Source organism: Geotrypetes seraphini, chromosome 2 (genome assembly GCF_902459505.1).
Source record: "Geotrypetes seraphini chromosome 2, aGeoSer1.1, whole genome shotgun sequence".
Taxonomy (NCBI): domain Eukaryota; kingdom Metazoa; phylum Chordata; class Amphibia; order Gymnophiona; family Dermophiidae; genus Geotrypetes; species Geotrypetes seraphini.
The window spans coordinates 154,817,046-154,835,054 of record NC_047085.1 but is presented as its reverse complement, the minus strand read 5'-3'; the positions used below and the strand labels follow the sequence as shown (position 1 = coordinate 154,835,054).

The window sequence follows — 18,009 nt, the reverse complement described above, 5'->3', positions numbered from 1 at the left end:
TTGATAAAACTTCCCAAAAGCTTTGAAAGCAAGTAGGAGAAGAGGAGTACAATATTTGATGCACAACTGATAGAGATTTATAGCAAATTCTCTGCTAAATAGGCAATCAGTGTAGGGCTCTTAAGATTGGAGTAATACGGGCAATCCTATGAATACCCATTATCAATCTAGCCGCTGAATTCATTAGAAGTTGCACAGGTTTATATGTTTTCTTTGATAATCCAAGATACAAAAGACTGCAATAATCAATTCGAGATAGCAATAATGCTTGAACAACAGAGCGAAAATCCACAGGCAGGAGCATCAATTTTAATCTAAGTAAGATATGAATTTGTGCATATCCTCCTTGCACCACTTTAGCTATATGTTTCATAGAGAGCTGAGAATCCAATCATACCTCAAGGTCAAACATCTCAGGTTTTACCAGTAGTTGTGTGCTCATAACTGTAAATAATATCAGACTACCTACAATACCAATATCCTCCACAATCAAAACCAAATTTTTTTCATATTTAGCTGTAGGCCATGCTACCCCATCCACACCGTTATTTCATGCATATAGCTATTCAAATTTAAACCTGTTTTCTACAAATTCCCTATGGGGAAAAAGAACAAGATGTCATCTGCATACAGGCAGTATTCTACTCTTAAGGAACAAAATAACTTTCTCAAAGTAATCATGTATATGTTAAACAACAATGAAGACAGCGCAGAACCAAGAGGCACCCCTTTTTTCATTATTTTTTCTGTGGACAATTCCTGACCATGCTGAACATAAGAATAGCCTTACTGGTCAGACCAATGGTCCATCAAGACCAGTAACCCATTCTCAAGGTGGCCAATCCAGATCACTAGTACCTGGCCAAAACCCAAGGTGTAGCAATATTCTATGCTACCAATACAGGGCAAGCAGTGGCTTCCCCCATGTCTAGCGCACGCTACCTGAAAAACTACCGCCTGCTCAAGAGGCGGCAGTAACTGCTAGCACGCGCTAATCCGTGCGTTAAGACCCTAACACACCTTTGTAAAAGGAGCCCCTAGTCTTTGTAATTTTTGATGTAGCGAAAAATTGATCCACTTGTACCCGTTCCGCTCCACTCAGAATTTTGTAGACTTCATTCATATCTCCCCTCAGCCATCTCTTTTCCAAGCTGAAGAGCCTTAACCGTTTTAGTATTTCCTCATACGAGAGGAGTTCCATCCCTTTTATCATCTTGGTTGCTCTTCTTTGAACCTTTTCAAGTGCCACTATATCTTTCTTGAGATAAGGAGATCAGAATTGAACGCAATATTCCAAATGAGGTCGCATTATTAACATTCTTAGTCTTGTTAACCATCCCTTTTTTTAATAATTCTCAGCATCCTGTTTACTTTTTTGGCCGGCCGCCACACATTGGGCGGAAGGTTTCATCGTATTGTCCTTTTCTTGGGCGCTAACCCCCCAAGGTGGACCCTAGCTTCTGGTAACTGTGATTCAGGTTATTCTTCCCAATGTGCATCACTTTGCATTTGTCCATATTAAATTTCATCTGCCACTTGGATGCCCAGTCTTCCAATTTCCTAAGGTCAGCCTGCAATTTTTCATAATCTGCATGCGTTTTAACAATGTTGAACAGTTTAGTGTCATCTGTAAATTTAATCACCTCACTCATCATTCCAATTTCCAGATCATTTATAAATAAGTTAAATAGCACCGATCCCAGTACAGAGACCCCTGCGGCACTCCACTGTTTACTCTCCTCCATTGAGAAAAATGACCATTTAACCCTACTCTCTGTTTTCTATCTGATAACCAATTCCTTATCCACAAATGAACTTTGCCACTTATCCCACTCATCCCACTTATATTCTCAGGAGCCTCTCATGAGGAACTTTATCAAAAGCTTTCTGAAAATCTAGACACACTATATCAACCAGCTCACCTTTATCCATATATTTATTCACACCTTCAAAGAAATCAAGCAAATTTGTGAAGCAAGATCTCCCTCCACTGAAAGAATGCCCATGTAGATAAGAAACAAACCAAGAATAAACCTCCCCTCTCAAACCAAGACTGAATAGTTTCAACAGTACCAAATCTACATTTACTGTGTCAAAAGCCAGAATCTCTCGGAGCTCCCTCAATAGCTTTGTCCACCTTCAGTTTTTCAAGTTGTTAAGAACATAAGAATTGCCACTGCTGGGTCAGATCGGTGGTCCATTGTGCCCAGCAGTCCGCTCACACGGCGGCCCTCTGGTCAAAGACCAGCACCCTTTCTTCCGTGAACGGTGCGGTATCCACTCCATTCTCAGGTGTAACTTTGCTAACCAGTCGCGGTCATCTTCCATGTTTTTCTTCTGTGAATACCAAACAGAAGTATTTGTTTAGCACATTTGCTTTGTCCTCATAGAGGTAGGTATTGTCAGACAAATCTGATCAATTTCTTTGACTGGGTGACCAGAGAATTGGATAGAGGATGTGCGCTAGATGTGGTGTATTTAGATTTTAGCAAAGCCTTTGACAGTGTTCCACACAGACATCTAATAAATAAACTGAGTACCCTCGGGATGGGTCCCAAAGTGATGGGCTAGGTCAAGAATTGGTTGAGTGGAAGTTGACAGAGGATAGTGATCAATGGATATCGCACTGAGGAAAGGGATATTACCAGTGATGTGCCTCAAGGTTCTGTTCTTGGGCCTGTTCTTTTTAACATTTTTATAAACAATATTGCTGAAGGGTTGTCAGGTAAGATTTGCCTCTTTGCAGATGATACCAAAATCTGCAATAGAGTAGACACACCAGATGGTGTGAATAACATGAAGAAAGACCTGGCGAAGCTTGAAGAATGGTCTGAAATTTAGCAGCTAAAATTTAATGCTAAGAAATGCAAGGTCATGCATTTGGACTGCAAAACCTCGAGGGAACAGTAGAGTTTAGGGGGTGAAGAACATATGTGCATGACAGAAGAGCGGGACTTGGGTGTGATTGTATGTGATGATCTTAAGGTGGCCAAACAGGTTGAAAAGGTGACGGCGAAAGCTAGAAGGATGCTAGGTTGCATAGGGAGAGGTATGGCCAGTAAAAAAATGAGGTATTGATGCCCCTGTATAAGACTTTGGTGAGACCTCATTTAGAATATTGTGTACAATTCTGGAGGCCGCACCTTCAAAAAGATATAAAAAGGATGGAGTCGGTCCAGAGGAAGGCTACTAAAATGGTATAGGGTCTTCATCATAAGGCGTATGGAGACAGATTTAAAGATCTCAATCTGTATACTTTGGAGGAAAGGCAGGAGAGGGGGGATACAATAGACACGTTTAAATACCTACGTAATGTAAATGCGCACGAGTCAAGTCTTTCATTTGAAAGGAAACTCTGCAATGAGGATCTGGGTGTCATTGTAGAAAATATGATGAAACCTTTGATCCATTGTGCTGCAGTGGCAGCCAAAAAGCAAACAGGATGCTAGGAATTATTAAAAAAGGGATGGTTAACAAGACTAATGTCCCTGTATTGCTCCATGGTGCAAATTCATCTGGAGTATTGCGTTTAATTCTGGTCTCCTTACCTCAAGAAAGATATAGCAGCACTAGAAAAGATTCAAATAAGAGTGACCAAGATGATAAAGGGATGGACCTCCTCTCGTATAAGGAAAGACTAAAAAGGTTACGGCTCTTCAGCCTGGAAAAGAGAAGGCTCAGGGGATTTATGATTGAAGTCTACAAAATCATGAATGGAGTAGAACGGGTACAAGTGGATTGATTTTTCACTTTTGTCAAAAATTACAAAGACTAGGGGACACTCAAAGTTACAGAGAAATACTATTAAAACCAATAGGAGGGAAATATATTTTCACTCAGAAAACAGTTAAGCTCTGGAACGCATTGCCAGAGGTTGTGTGGTAAGAGCAGATAGCGTATGAGCGACACACAAATAGAAGATTAGATTAGGTTTTAAGAAGGGTTTGGATCCTCGGTTGAGCTGGCGTCTTTATATGGGTTGGACAGCGTGGATGCCTTTAGCTATTTACAACTTCGCCATTACATCCTGAGTCTTGCTCGGGCACCCTTAAGCGCATCGGTAGCTCAGAGCTTGGGTCAGAGTTTGGCGGTGTGGGAGGACTCAGCTCCGCGTCTTCGCTTCTTTGTCAGTGCCTTGCAGTCTCCTTCGTCTACTGCACAGGCTGATCTGCTGGCTGGGGCATGGAGCGCTGATTTGGGGTGCATTATTATGCCCACTATGATTTCCCACTGTTTGTTTTCTTGCATTTTCTTTCCCATAACATGCTTCATAGAGAGCAGGAATATAAATTTTTACATAGAATGTTTATCTCCCCGCAGAGAGCTCATCGTGCTGATTTTGCTGCACACGCTTGTTGTCCCAAGTGCTCCTTGAGCCCTGCCACATTGGGGCATATATTTTGGGCATGCCCGTTGATCCAGCCTTTTTGGCTAGAAGTGTGGGCTTTTTTGTCCTCCATCTGCACTTTGTTACCTGTATGTACCCCTGCTATTGCTCTTTTTTATGATGGTGATGCCCTTTCATGTTGTTCGGTTGAACAGAGGTTGCTGGTCTCTAAGGCTCTCCTTTTGGCTAAGAGGGCCATCTTGGTCTCTTGGTGGTCACAGCATGCTCCTTCTTTCTCTCAGTGGCATTTATCGCTTTTTGATTTAGCTCTGTTAGAGCGAAGAGTAGCAGGGACACAGGTTGAGAGCCTTTGGATCAAATTTCAAGACGTCTGGGAGGGGTACTGGCTGACTCTTCCGCATCGGGAGCGGAGTTTATTGTTGAATTGCTGAATTTTTCAGTTCTGATGTGCCCCGTGGGTATGAAGGACCACCTCCCCTTTGGTGAGGTTTGCTCCGGTGGGTCTCATTCTGTCTTTTGAGTTTGCCGGGGAGACTAGTTCCTGGTCTCTTCCTTTGACACTTTTCTTCTCCTGGTGTGTTTACCTTTTCTTTTTGTTTTCTTCCTTTCTTTCTCTTGTCTCATCTCTTTTCATTCCTTTCCTACGTTTCTAGTTTCAGCTGCTTAACACATGGGTCTGGGAGGGGGGGGGTGTTTGGGGTGAGTGGGTTGGGACATTTGGACTTTGCCTTTGACCTTGTTTTCTGCTTTTGTTGTTGGTGGGGGAGGGTTGTGGAGGGTTATTATTAAATCCTGTATTGGGCATGTATTGACATTTTACCATCTGCTTTTTGCTGTCTTGTGGTTTTGTGTCTGCTGCCTGCTTCGTTTGGGAAGGCGGGTGACCTTGTATTACAGATGTGTTTCTGTATTTTTCTGGTCACTGTATGATGTTGGTTTTGCCCAATAAAGAAATATTATATTAAAAAAAAATAAGGGTTTGGACAATTTCCTGAAGAAAAAGTCCATAGTTTGTTACTGAGAAAGACATGGGGAAGTCACTGCTTACCCTGGATAGGTAGCATGGATTGTTGCTGCTATTTAGGTTTTGGCCAGGTACTAGGGACCTAGATTGGCCTTGAGAATGGGCTACTGCGCTTGATGCACCATTGGTCTGACCCAGTACGGCCATTCTTATGTGCGCTGCATCACACTGGAATCCACAATATGTATAAAGGAATCCCGGCAAGAGAGAGCCTGAAGCTCCAAAACTCCACGGGCTGAGATAATAGCCTTGATAGTAAAATCCATAAAGAACACCTGCTCCAAAGGCTCATATAGTGGACAAGCCAAAGAGATGAGAACCAGAGTAGCTGAGTCTAAGTGGGACCAAATAGGTGCAACAGAGGCCTAAGTCGCAGAATACCTGCAGGAAACGAGCCACATCCGGATGAGCTGTCAATGAGCCCCTTAAAGAGGGAGAGCCCATACATGAAAGACAAGCAATCTGCACCCACAGTGAAGCTACTGCTAGGCCTTTCATCAGACCATCCTGCAGAAACTCCAGGACATGAGGAATCGATGGAACAGATGGGTCCACTTGACTCAGGGTGCACCAGGCATGGCCACAACTCCAACCTTCATATAGGCCACCCCTGTGAACTTCTGTTTGTTGTGAAGCAACTTGTCAATCACCGCCAAAGAATAGCCCCAGCTAGACAAGGCTGTGCACTTAAGAGCAATGCCATAAGACCAAAGCGGTCCGGATCCTGCAGCGCAATTCGACCCTGCATGAGGAAGCAAAAATGACAAGGTAGCCGGAGTCCTTGATCCTGCTGGAACTGAATCAACTCAGCATACCACGGCCACCTTGGTCAGTCATGTGTAACTAGGAGCGCTAGACCTCCCTGTGGGCCACTATCCACCTAAACAGATGCCTTTCTGACCCTTTTAAAAATATTTTTACTATCTTGATGTAATTTTATTTCCCTGTATCTCTTCTCTTCATGGTTCAAAGTCGGCTTATATTGGTTCATGAACCCCCTCATTTTTATTTAGCATTGTTTTTATTTTATTTTTTCTCTTTTAGTAGTATTTTACTATAAAACTTATTATAAACTGTTTAATTATTTTATGATAGATATATCAAGTAATTAATAAAACTTGGAAGACAGAGGAGACCTTCCCGTGGCCAGAGCTGACCCAGAGCGTCCAAGCCTCACAATGGCAACTGAACAATCAATATGCTTTCCTGTTGGCTGCGGTCACCATGAGATCGAACGGACACCCCCACTGATCTACTAAACAATCGAACGCTCTTTGAGACAGGGACCACTCTCTAGGGTCTAGCATCAGACAACTGAGAAAATATGCTTGAACGTTGTCCACTCCTGCCACGTGCGCTGCTGATAGCATCACAAGGTGTCTCTCTGCCCCCCAGAAGAGAAGCTGAGTCTCTGCGCTCAGAGGACTCCTCGTGTCTCCCTGATGACTGGCGTTTTAAGTCACTGCTGTTGCATTGTCCAGCTCAATGACGGAGATGACTCTCAAAGTGGAGAAGAGCTCCAGGTGATTGATCGAACACTTGCGCTGAGGGCACCCAGTGGTCCTAACAGGGACAGTCATACACACCGCTGAGACTTGCATCCAAAGACAAAATTACCAAATCTGAGATCCAGAGGGGAAGGGACCTGGAAAGCGAAAGGGATCCCAACCACCATGCAAGACTATTCCACGCCACAGTCATCCAGGGTTGGGGTGCATGTAACGGATCCCACGGGGATTCCAGCATGAAAGCAGAGCATTCTGCAGCAGATGCAGATGGGCTCTGGCCCAAAGGATCACAGCGATCGTTACCACCATGGTCCCCAGAACCTGGAGGTACTGCCATGCTGTTGGAACTGGAGTGGCCAGAAGGTCCATGACAATCTGTCGAAGCTTCTACTGACAGGACACAGGCAGGAACATTTTGTTTTGTTCCGTGTGAAATCGAACTCCCAGATATTCCAAATCCTGCATCAGCTAAAGGTGACTCTTCCTGATTACCCAGCCCAAACGCTGCAACAACTGTATCACCTGATGAAAAACCTGACGCCCCTCAGATAATAATAATAATAATAATAATAACTTTATTCTTGTATACCGCATTACCATGGAAGTTCTATGCGGTTAACAGATGAAGAGACTGTACATTTACAGCGAAGTTACATTTGCGGCGATGCTACATTTACAATGAAGTTATTTTTACAGCTAGGTTACATTTGCAATGAAGTTACATTTGCTGTAAGTTACATACAGCGGTGTTACATACAGCAGTGTTACATACGGCGGTGATACATACTGCGGTGTTCGATAAGGCAGAGCAGAGGCATTTAGTATGGGGAGTAATGAAGACGGGATAATTAGTTGGATTGAGTGATCCATTTTGTTAAGCCATTTAGTGGCTAACAAGATTGGAGGAGTCGGAGAGTCTGGTAGCGAGGGAGCTCTGATCAACCAGTCATCAAGATATGGAAGAACTAGGACACCCAGGGTGTAAAGATGGACTACCACCACCATCACTTTGATGAAGGTCCTGGGTGCCGTTGCCATTCCAAAGGGCATCAATCACTGCAAACTGGAAATATTAAGAACTGTAGATACTTCCAGTGGTCCAGGAAAATGGGAGTGGTATATACGCCTCCATCAGATCCAGGGAGGCTAGAAACTCCCCTGGCGCCATTGACGAATCACTGAGTGCACCATCTCCATGTGGAAGCAAGGTACTTTCAGCGCTGCATTGTCCAGAATTGGTCTCCAATTGTCGGATCCTTTCTTTGGAATGATTAAGTATATTGAGCATCTCCCAGAGCCCGAGTCTCACTCTAGTATGAGTTCTATGGCCACAATATCCAGAAGTCTGCAGACTGTGGCCTGCACCTGTTCCACCTTATCAGGGCAGCCCACAGGTAAATCCAGAAAATACTTGATCAGAGAAACTCAAGTTTGTAACCTTCCCCAAAAACCTCCAGGACCCAGTGGTTGGAAGTAATAGCTTGTGCCATTCCACCAGAAAAGCCAACAACTGTTCCCCAATGTGCAGGGGGAGGAGACACCGGCCTGACATCAGAACTGTTTCTTCGCAGAAGCCACCGGAAGACTCTGTGGACAGCTGACGTCGATACCCACCAAAGCATGGTCTGGCAGACGAAGAAGACCATTGCCCCATGGAAGAGACTGAGTACAGACAAGAGCGCCTGAAGGGACAAAAATCAGGAGGTCCCAAACCCTGCAATCTTGCACACTGCCATAAGGTCATCAGACCTTGGCCAAACAACAGCTGTCCCTTAAAGGGCAACCGGTTCAAGGTCACCTAAGAAGTCGCCAAACCACTGCTGGATCCAGAGCATCCTACGAGCCAAAATAGAATAGGTGGAAAGTTTAGCAATGACTTTAAAAATGTCATACAAGGCATCAGCCATATAATCCACTCCAGATTATAAAATTCAAGTCATGAAGCACCAGTGTCAGGATCATGGTGTAGCTTGGAATGGCATGCCCAAGCCACGAAAAGGAGGCTGATGCTGCCTGAACACCAGCAGCCACCAAATCAAACAGACGCTTAAGAACAAAATCCACACTGGGGAGATATGTGCCCTTGGAGACCTGTGCCATCAAGGAATCAACCTTTGGGGAAGAAAAGAACGAGTTAAAGGCATCTGCAAGGGAACAAAACCATGCCACGGTGCAAGCACAGCATGAGACCCTCAGGAGAATGTAAGAATCAAAACAAGGTCAGTATGATCAGGAAGAGAGGTAGCTTGCGGCCTCTGGTCACTCATGAGGGAACATTCTGCAGTGACAGGCAGCTCAGATTGCAGCTTTAATGCCTATAGAGATTCAGAGATCAAATCCACAATAAACATGTGTTTGAAAAATCTGCACACAGTGGGATCCTCCCCTAAATCAGGGGCTCCGCAGTGATTTGGATCCTCAAAAACCACCAGATACGCCACAGTTGCGGCGCCTTCCTGCAAAAGCAGAGGTATGAAAAGCAAATCTAGTGTAACTGCGTACCTGCCGGCACCTCCTAGGGGAAGCAAGTGTAAAGACCCTGGACCACATTCGCAGGGGTACCTGAGCCCAGCACGGAGGCCAGCGGAAGGGAGACAAATGTCAACAAAATCCGGGAGAAACCCATCTTCTGTGGCGGAAGCCAACCCCTGCTCTCCAATTGGGGACTGTTTGGAGGATTTACCAGGTTTATACCCTGAAACGCGCTTGCATATCGTTGTATCATCACCTATGTACTCCCCAGGGCTCCCTGACGTGTTTTGTGGGAGTTAGAAAGCACTAGAAGACCTTCCATGGAGGTTGAAGGCAAAAAATCCAGGCAAGCCTTTCACCCCTCGCGGGCTGCATCGCACATTGAATACGGCTGCGCAACAAACCCATCAACTAGCGAAGCCATCGTAGCAGACAGAAGCTGGTCCGATTTCCCAATTCTAGTCTGGTCGGATATGAACCGACTCTACAATAAATACAGCCATGCTTCCAGTGACCTAAATAATTGCCCCACCTACATATTATCAAACGCCTCCACTACATTCAAAACCAACTTCATGCTATGGATTCAAACCACATTGACAGAAGGCCATTTCCCACAGGACCTAGGAGAGATCTTAATCACTCCAATCATAAAGGATCACAAAGGCCCAATAGATAGCCCCTCCAACTACAGACCTATCGCTTCAATACCATTGTATGTTAAAATAATAGAAGGCCTAGTGGCACAATACCTCACCGAATATCTGGAAAAACATAACCTACTCCACCCCTCACAATCAGGATTCCGAACTAACCATAGCACAGAAACACTATTTGTCACATTACTAGATACAGCCCGACAACACATCAGTAAAGGAAAAAAAATGATATTAATACAATTAGACCTCTCCGCAGCATTTGACCTAGTTGACCACACCTTACTACTACAAATTCTCGACGCCATAGGAATCTCAGGCAAGGTCTACAAATGGTTTCAGGGGTTCCTCAAATCTAGAACCTACAGGGTAAAATACAATGATATAAAATCAGAACCATGGACAAATCCATGCGGAGTTCCACAAGGATCACCTCTCTCACCTACGCTCTTCAACCTCTTTATCTCCTCCCTAGGAGCCACTTTAGATACCCTAGATGTCACATCTTTCAGCTATGCTGATGACATCACCATAATCCTCCCCTTCGACCCATCAGAGACCACCACCACAACAAAGCTAGAAACAACCTTAGACACAGTAGAAAAATGGATGATGGATCACAAACTAAAACTAAATTCTGAAAAAACAAAATTCCTTTTGCTCGAAAAAGCCCAAACTCCTACCATCACTGAACTGAAAATCAAAAATACCAAATACCCAATACAACCCGAACTAAAACTCCTAGGAGTTACGATAGACAGATGTTGCACAATGCAGCCCAAGATCAACAAAACAACCCAGAAAGCTTTTCTAACCATGAGAAATCTCCGTAAAATCAGAAAATTCTTTGACCAAGCACAATTTAGACTAATCGTCCAATCCCTAGTCTTAGGTCTGCTGGATTATTGCAACTCCCTATATCTTCCTTGTCCAGCCACTATGATAAAACAACTCCAGACCATACAAAACACCGCCCTCAGATTGATCTACTCACTCAAAAAATATGATCACATAACAACTGCCTTCTTAGACTCTCACTGGCTACCCATACAAGTACGAATCCAATTCAAATTCTACTGCCTGATATTCAAAGCATTACACGGCTCTTCCCCCTCCTATCTAAACAACCGCTTAAACCAAATCTCCACCTCAAGACACAGAAGAACCTCGAACCCTTTCGCCTTTCCCCCACTCAAAGGCACACATCGCAAGAAAATGTTTGACAACCTTCTGGCAACACAAGCAGCAAAAATCAACCATTCCATCTCCAATCTTATGACAATATCAGACAACTTCAAAACATTCAGAAAAGAAATCAAAACCCTGCTTTTCAAAAAATTCATCCAAATATCTTAACCCCTCCTCTTTTACCTCCAGAAGATTCACCTACCTTCAGATAACCTTCCCCCAAATTACCCACCTTAACACCGTCCAATTAAACAAATACCATAAATAGATTGTAACCTACCCTCTCTAACTGCATTCCATATGTATTTTTCATACAGTTCTTCACTGTCAGTTTAATTTCCATCCTATAAATTCACATAGAATTTTTCTTTTTTCAACCATCTTTATTTTCTCTTCTTTATTAATTTCCAGGTACTTTAGTTAGATTGTGAGCCTTCGGGACAGTAAGGGAATTTTTAAGTACCTTCTTACTTCTCATTTATAATCTTAATGTATATTTTCTTCAAACCGCTTAGAACCTAACGGATGTAGCGGTATATAAGAAATAAATTACATTACATTAAGACAGCCATCCATCGCAAATAGGCATGACTCCATGACATCCTGCTCTGGGGAGGCCATCTATGTGGTTTTCTTTCAAAAATGAAGCTGGCAAGTATAAAAAATAACTGTAAAGTTTTGACAAAAAAATAGCCCAGGTAAACCACAGAGAACCATCAAAAATGGCAATTTTAGGATTTTAGGGGTGGGGGAGGGTCATGGAACAGGCAGGGAAACCATCTAAAAACCACTTTTTAAAGACCCTCCAAAATCTCTGAATCAAGCTGTTAGCTTGTACTCACAGAAACATGTGCTGACAGGAAAACACTGCAGAGTTCAACAGCTCACAGAAACATGTGCTGACAGGAAAATACTGCCGAGCTCAACAGCTCACAGAAACATGTGCTGACAGGAAAATACTGCAGAGCTCAACAACTCACAGGGAGATTCCTCTGCCTCAACTTGCTGGAAAGCTAAACTTTGCATCTTCTGACTGCCCCCAGGCCAGGCTTCCACGACCAGTCACCTCCGCCATCCTCGGACACGCCTGGCTCCGATCCTGGTCGTACCTCCATAGAACCATGCAGCCTGTGCTTAACCTACTAGCGGATGAACCTGAAGTGAGCAAGCTCCCAAGGGAACGGTCTCTGAGACCCAATCAGATGTGGAGGCTGTCCAGGGGGCTTACTGACATGCAGGAACTGCCCAGAAGCAGATTTTTTCCAAAGGTCTGCGATCTCCTGCAGTCAAGGATGTTCCCACAGGGAACATCCACAGCACAAGGGCAAAAACCGTGAATGCAAAATATTGAAATTACGCGAAAATAAACACGTGCAAAAAATATAAGCTCCCAGAGCCTTGCTTGTATGAAGGAAGACTGATGTTTACAGAACCAGTGACAGCGATGGGGTATGAGGGAGAAGGGTTTAAGTCTCTGAAGTTTGAGGCTTCCTACAAAGTCCTGGAGAGTAGACTGAAATAATCCACTGCTCCTGGAATAAATGGGATTGTACAAGAACCAGATAGCACAGTTACTTACCGTAACAGGTGTTATCCAGGGACAGCAGGCAGCTATTCTCACATATGGGTGACGTCATCGACGGAGCCCAGATGCGGATGCCTCACAAGCAGACTTGATTGAAGAAACTCGAACTTTCGAGTTGCCCGCACCGCGCATGCACGAGTGCCTTCCCGCCCAGCACAGGGCGCGTCTCCTCAGTTCAGATAGCTAGCAGAGAAGCCAACCAGGGGAGGTGGGTGGGTTGTGAGAATAGCTGCCTGCTTGTCCCTGGATAACACCTGTTACGGTAAGTAACTGTGGTTTATCCCAGGACAAGCAGGCAGGTATTCTCACATATGGGTGACCTCCAAGCTAACCAGAAAGGGATGGTGGGAGTGTTGGCAATTTAGGAGAATAAATTTTGTAATACTGTTTGGCCAAACTGTCCATCTCGTCTGGAGAAAGTATCCAGACAATAGTGAGAAGTGAAGGTATGAACAGAGGACCAAGTAGCAGCTCTACAAATTTCCTCAATAGGTGTAGATCTGAGGAAAGCTACTGAAGCTGCCATTGCTCTGACTTTATGGGCTGTGACTTTACTGTGAAGGGGTAATCCAGCCTGGGCATAGCAGAAAGAGAAACAAGCCGCCATCCAGTTTGAGATGGTACGCTTAGAAATAGGATGGCCCAACATATTTGGATCGAAGGAAACAAAAAGTTGAGGAGCAGTTCTGTGTGGTTTGGTGCGTTCCAAGTAGAAGGCCAAAGCACATTTACAGTCCAAAGTATGAAGAGCTGATTCTCCAGGGTAAGAATGAGGCTTTGGAAAAAACACTGGAAATACGATGGATTGGTTGAGATGAAATTCTGAGACTACTTTAGGTAGGAATTTCGGATGAGTACGAAGAACAACTTTGTCATTATGGAACACAGTGAAAGGTGGGTCAGTAACTAAAGCTTGCAGCTCACTGACTCGTCGAGCAGTAGCGAGGGCAATGAGAAACACCACTTTCCAAGTGAGATACTTCAGATGAGCCTTATCAATTGGTTCAAATGGAGGCTTCATAAGTTGAGTAAGGACAATATGGAGGTCCCAAACCACAGGAGGCGGTTTGAGAAGAGGTATGACATTGAAAAGTCCTTTCAAGAATCTGGAAACCACTGGATGAGCAGAGAGGGATTTCCTGTCAATGGCTGATGGAAAGCCGCAATTGCACTGAGATGGACTCGTATAGATGTAGACTTGAGTCCAGAATTGGATAAGTGTAAAAGATAGTCCAAAACAGAAGATAAGGAGGAATGCTGAGGCTCCTTATGATGAAAAAAACACCATGTAGAAAATCTAGTCCATTTTTGGTGATAGCATTGTCTAGTTGTAAGCTTTCTAGAAGCTTCTAAAACGTCTCTTACAGATTGAGAAAACTGAAGAGGGGTTATGTTGAGAGGTACCAGGCTGTCAGGTGGAGAGACTGCAGGTTGGGATGAAGCAGAGATCCTTGACTCTGTGTAAGCAGAGAAAGAAAACTGGTAGAAGGTATGGCTCCCTGCTGCTGAGTTGAAGTAGAAGGGAGTACCAGGGTTGTCTCGGCCACTGAGGAGCAATTAGAATCATGGTGGCATGATCGTTCTTCAATTTGACCAGATTCTTCAGAATGAAAGGGAATGGAGGAAATGCATAGAGGAAAAGATTCATCCATTCCAGAAGAAAAAGCATCTGCCTCAAAGCGGTGAGGAAAGTATATCCTGGAGCAGAACTGAGGCAGTTTGTAGTTGTGGGGAGCTGCAAAGAGGTCTATCTGTGGCGTTCCCCACTGTGAAAAAATGTGGCGAAGAGGCGAGGATGGAGAGTCCATTCGTGAGGTTGCAGTAGACGACTCAAGTTGTCCACCAAGCAATTCTTTGCCCCTTGAATGTAGTCAGCTTTGAGGAAGGTGTTGGGAAAGATTGCCCAGTCCCAAACCTCCAGAGCTTCTTGACAAAGGGAGGCAGACCCTGTCCCTCCTTGTTTGTTGACATAATACATGGCGACTTGGTTGTCCGTCCGAACGAGGACTAATGTGTTGTGAAGCAGATGTTGAAAAGCATGGAGAGCTTTGAGGATCTCTCTGAGTTCCAACTGATTGATATGACACTGATGATCTGTACTGGTCCAGAGGCCTTGAGTATGGAGACCATCGAGATGAGCGCCCCAAGCATAGGTCGAAGAGTCTGTCGTGAGGACCTTCTGATGAGGGGTCGTTTGAAAAAGCAAGTCTCTGGAAAGATTGGAAGAGAGCATCCACCAACGGAGAGACTTCTTCAAGGATGGAGTGACTGAAATGTGTTGAGAAGAAGGGTAGCAAACTTGCATCCATTGAGATGCCAGGGTCCACCGAGGAATTCTGAGGTGAAGTCTGGCAAAAGAAGTCACGTGTACTGTGGAAGCCATGTGACCCAGAAGTACCATCATGTGTCTTGCTGAGATGGAAGAGCGGGAAGACACTGTGTGACAGAGTTGAAGAAGAGCTTCCAGACACTGTTGTGGAAGGAATGCTCTGAGTTGGACAGTGTCCAGAACAGTTCCAATGAATTGTAGAGTATTGATAGTGCAGATTCCCCACCCGAAATCTGAGGTATTGACGGGAGGTCGGATGAATGGAAATTTGAGTGTAGGCCTCCTTGAGATCCAGAGAGCATAACCAGTCGTTCTGCTCGAGAAGGGGATAAAGGGATGCCAGGGACAATATTCAAAACTTTTCTTTAGACTAGGAATTTGTTGAGAGCCCTGAGATCCAGAAGAAGTAACGTGAGTAAAACCCCCTGTTCTGCTGTTCCAAGGGGACTGGTTCGATGGCATGGAGACGAAGCAGAGCTTGAAGAAGGGTGGTCTGGGATGGATTGGAAGGATACTCTCTTGGAGGAAGCTCTGGTGGAACCTGAGTGAAATGGAGAGAGTATCCTTCCCTGATGATGGTAAGCACCCAGAGGTCGGATGTAATTATTGTCCATCGGTTGTAAAAATGATGGAGACGACTTCCTATAGGGGGAAAAGGAGTCAGAGACAGAACGGTGGAGGTTATGCTCTGTTGTAAACAGTCAAAAAGGCTGAGAAGCCTTAGGTGCAGCAGAAAGTTAGGGTTGCTTCTGAAACTCAAAATGCATTTGGTTATCCAAATAAGCCAAAACTTTGGTAGAAGAGAAAGAAGAAATTCAAAGTAAGTGATGAAATAAAAATTATAATTGAGGACTTTAGAGGACATCATAGCATTCTGGTAAATGCGACATCCAAATTTGTCCATAGTCTTCCCTTCCCTCCCAGGAGGAACTGTGGCATAGACCTTGGAAGGGTGGGATCTCTTCAAGGAGGATTCAACAAGCAGAGATTGATGAGGTAACTGTGAGTTGTCAAACCCTTTGCGATGCACAGTTTTATACCTAGAGTCCAATTTTCATGAACAGCTGGTATGGAAAAAGATGTTTCCATGCATCGAGCAAAAGTCTGATTCAAAAGCTTATGAAGTGGAAGCTTAAGACACTCTGCCGGAGGTTGAGGAAGATGCATGACTTCTAGATACTCCTTGGAATACTTGGAGCCAGTATCCAATTGAACATCCAAGTCTACAGCCATCTGTTGTAGGAAAGACGAGAAAGATAGCTGATCTGCCAATGCTTTGCCTCGAGAAGGACTCATGGACGTCGAAGCTTGTGTCGAAGAAGAAGCTTTGGCATGGAAAAAGGCATCAAAGGAACCTGGTGACTTGGACGAGGCAATCGAGACTGGAGCATCCTCGAGGTCCGGCATCGGAAACCTCGAACGAGGAATCGGTGGTCTGGTCGAGGTTGGACTAGATCGAGGCTTCGAGAGAGATGGTCTGTCATGAGAAGAACGATGCCTGGAAGGATGCCTCGATGAAGGCCTCGAATGTTGGTGAGAACTGTGTCTGGAACCAGATCTCGAGGATCGAGAAGATTTCGCCTTGGAGACATAGGCAGCCGATGCATGAATAGAACTAGAGGCTGTAGATCGAAGCTTCAGAGGCTTGGTGGAGGAACCTTGATGCACTCTCAAAGTCTCTGCTCCTTGTTTAGAGTGTGAGGATTCTCGAAGCACTCGCAAAGAATCTGCTCCTTGCTTTTTGTGCTTGGGTGGCAGACCAGACACTTGCAGAGACTCTGCTCCCTGCAAAGAGTATGTAAGTTTAGACTGGGGCAAAGGAAGCGGCTCGACCTCGCAGGAGTCTGCTGAATGCCCAGGCTGGATAAGAGGAAGCAGTTTAGGTCCCATGTTAGTAAGGAACTGAATAAACTGCTTCTCTAACATGGTCTGGAAAAAAGCCGGCAAGGATGGATCCGCGTCTGAAACCGGACCACCTGCTTTGGCTGGAGGTTCCTTCGAGGTAGTGTGAGTGTGTTTTGAGTTAGGAGTCTTGGACACTTTAATCACCACCGGCGGAACCGACTGCTGAGCTATCTGACCTGAGGAAACAGAGGAAGATATAGCAGATGACATCGAAGCAAGAACCGCTGCAAATGACGAAGATCTGATGAGGCTCGAGGTGGAAGCAGTAGGCGCAGAAGGAGCCTCGATGGAAGTCGAGGCCGAAGACGCCTTCGAAGTCGAGAGATCAGTAGGAGACTCCATCTCAAAAAGCTTGTCCACCAGAATGCAACGACACTGAAGTGTTTGGCAAGGCAGGCACAACCTAGGATGATGTTTCGGCCCAAGGCACTTGAGGCAGCGTCCGTGAGAGTCCTTAAGAGAGATTGCGCGCTGACACTTGCTACACCTCTTAAAGCCTGTAGCATGCCGGGACATAGACGGAAAAATAGCCGTAGCAAAGTCGAAGCCCTCGGGCTGTGGCCAAGAGGCCTGTTCCGGAAAACGAACGGAAGAAGAAAAAAATATATATATATTTTTTTTTACTAAAAGAAAAGAAATAAAATAAAATAGCGATTCGTGAAAAAAAAAAACCACAAACCGCGGTTGAGAGAAGGCACAAAGTGAACGAAGTTAAACGCAAAGAGTTAAAAACGGACTTCTCGGTTGCGCGGAAAACTGAGAACTGAGGAGACGCGCCCTGTGCTGGGCAGGAAGACACTCACGCATGCGCGGTGCGGTTGACTCTAAACTTCGAGTTTCTTCAAGCAAGTCTGCTTATGAGGCGTCCGCATCCGGGCCCCGTTGATGTCACCCATATGTAAAAATACCTGCCTGCTTGTCCTAGGATAAATACAGTTTTGAATTAAATAAGTTTCATTGTTTCATAACAGCACAGTCCAAAGTAATTCAGATG

At 44.8% G+C, this 18,009-nt stretch overlaps 1 protein-coding gene across 5 annotated transcripts in view; it reads right to left on the bottom strand.

Annotated features, from left to right (window-relative positions):
* VAPA (VAMP associated protein A) overlaps window positions 1-18,009 on the bottom strand; it is a 194,759-nt gene that overhangs the window by 54,722 nt on the left and 122,028 nt on the right. The gene's annotated exons all lie outside the window — the stretch shown is intronic.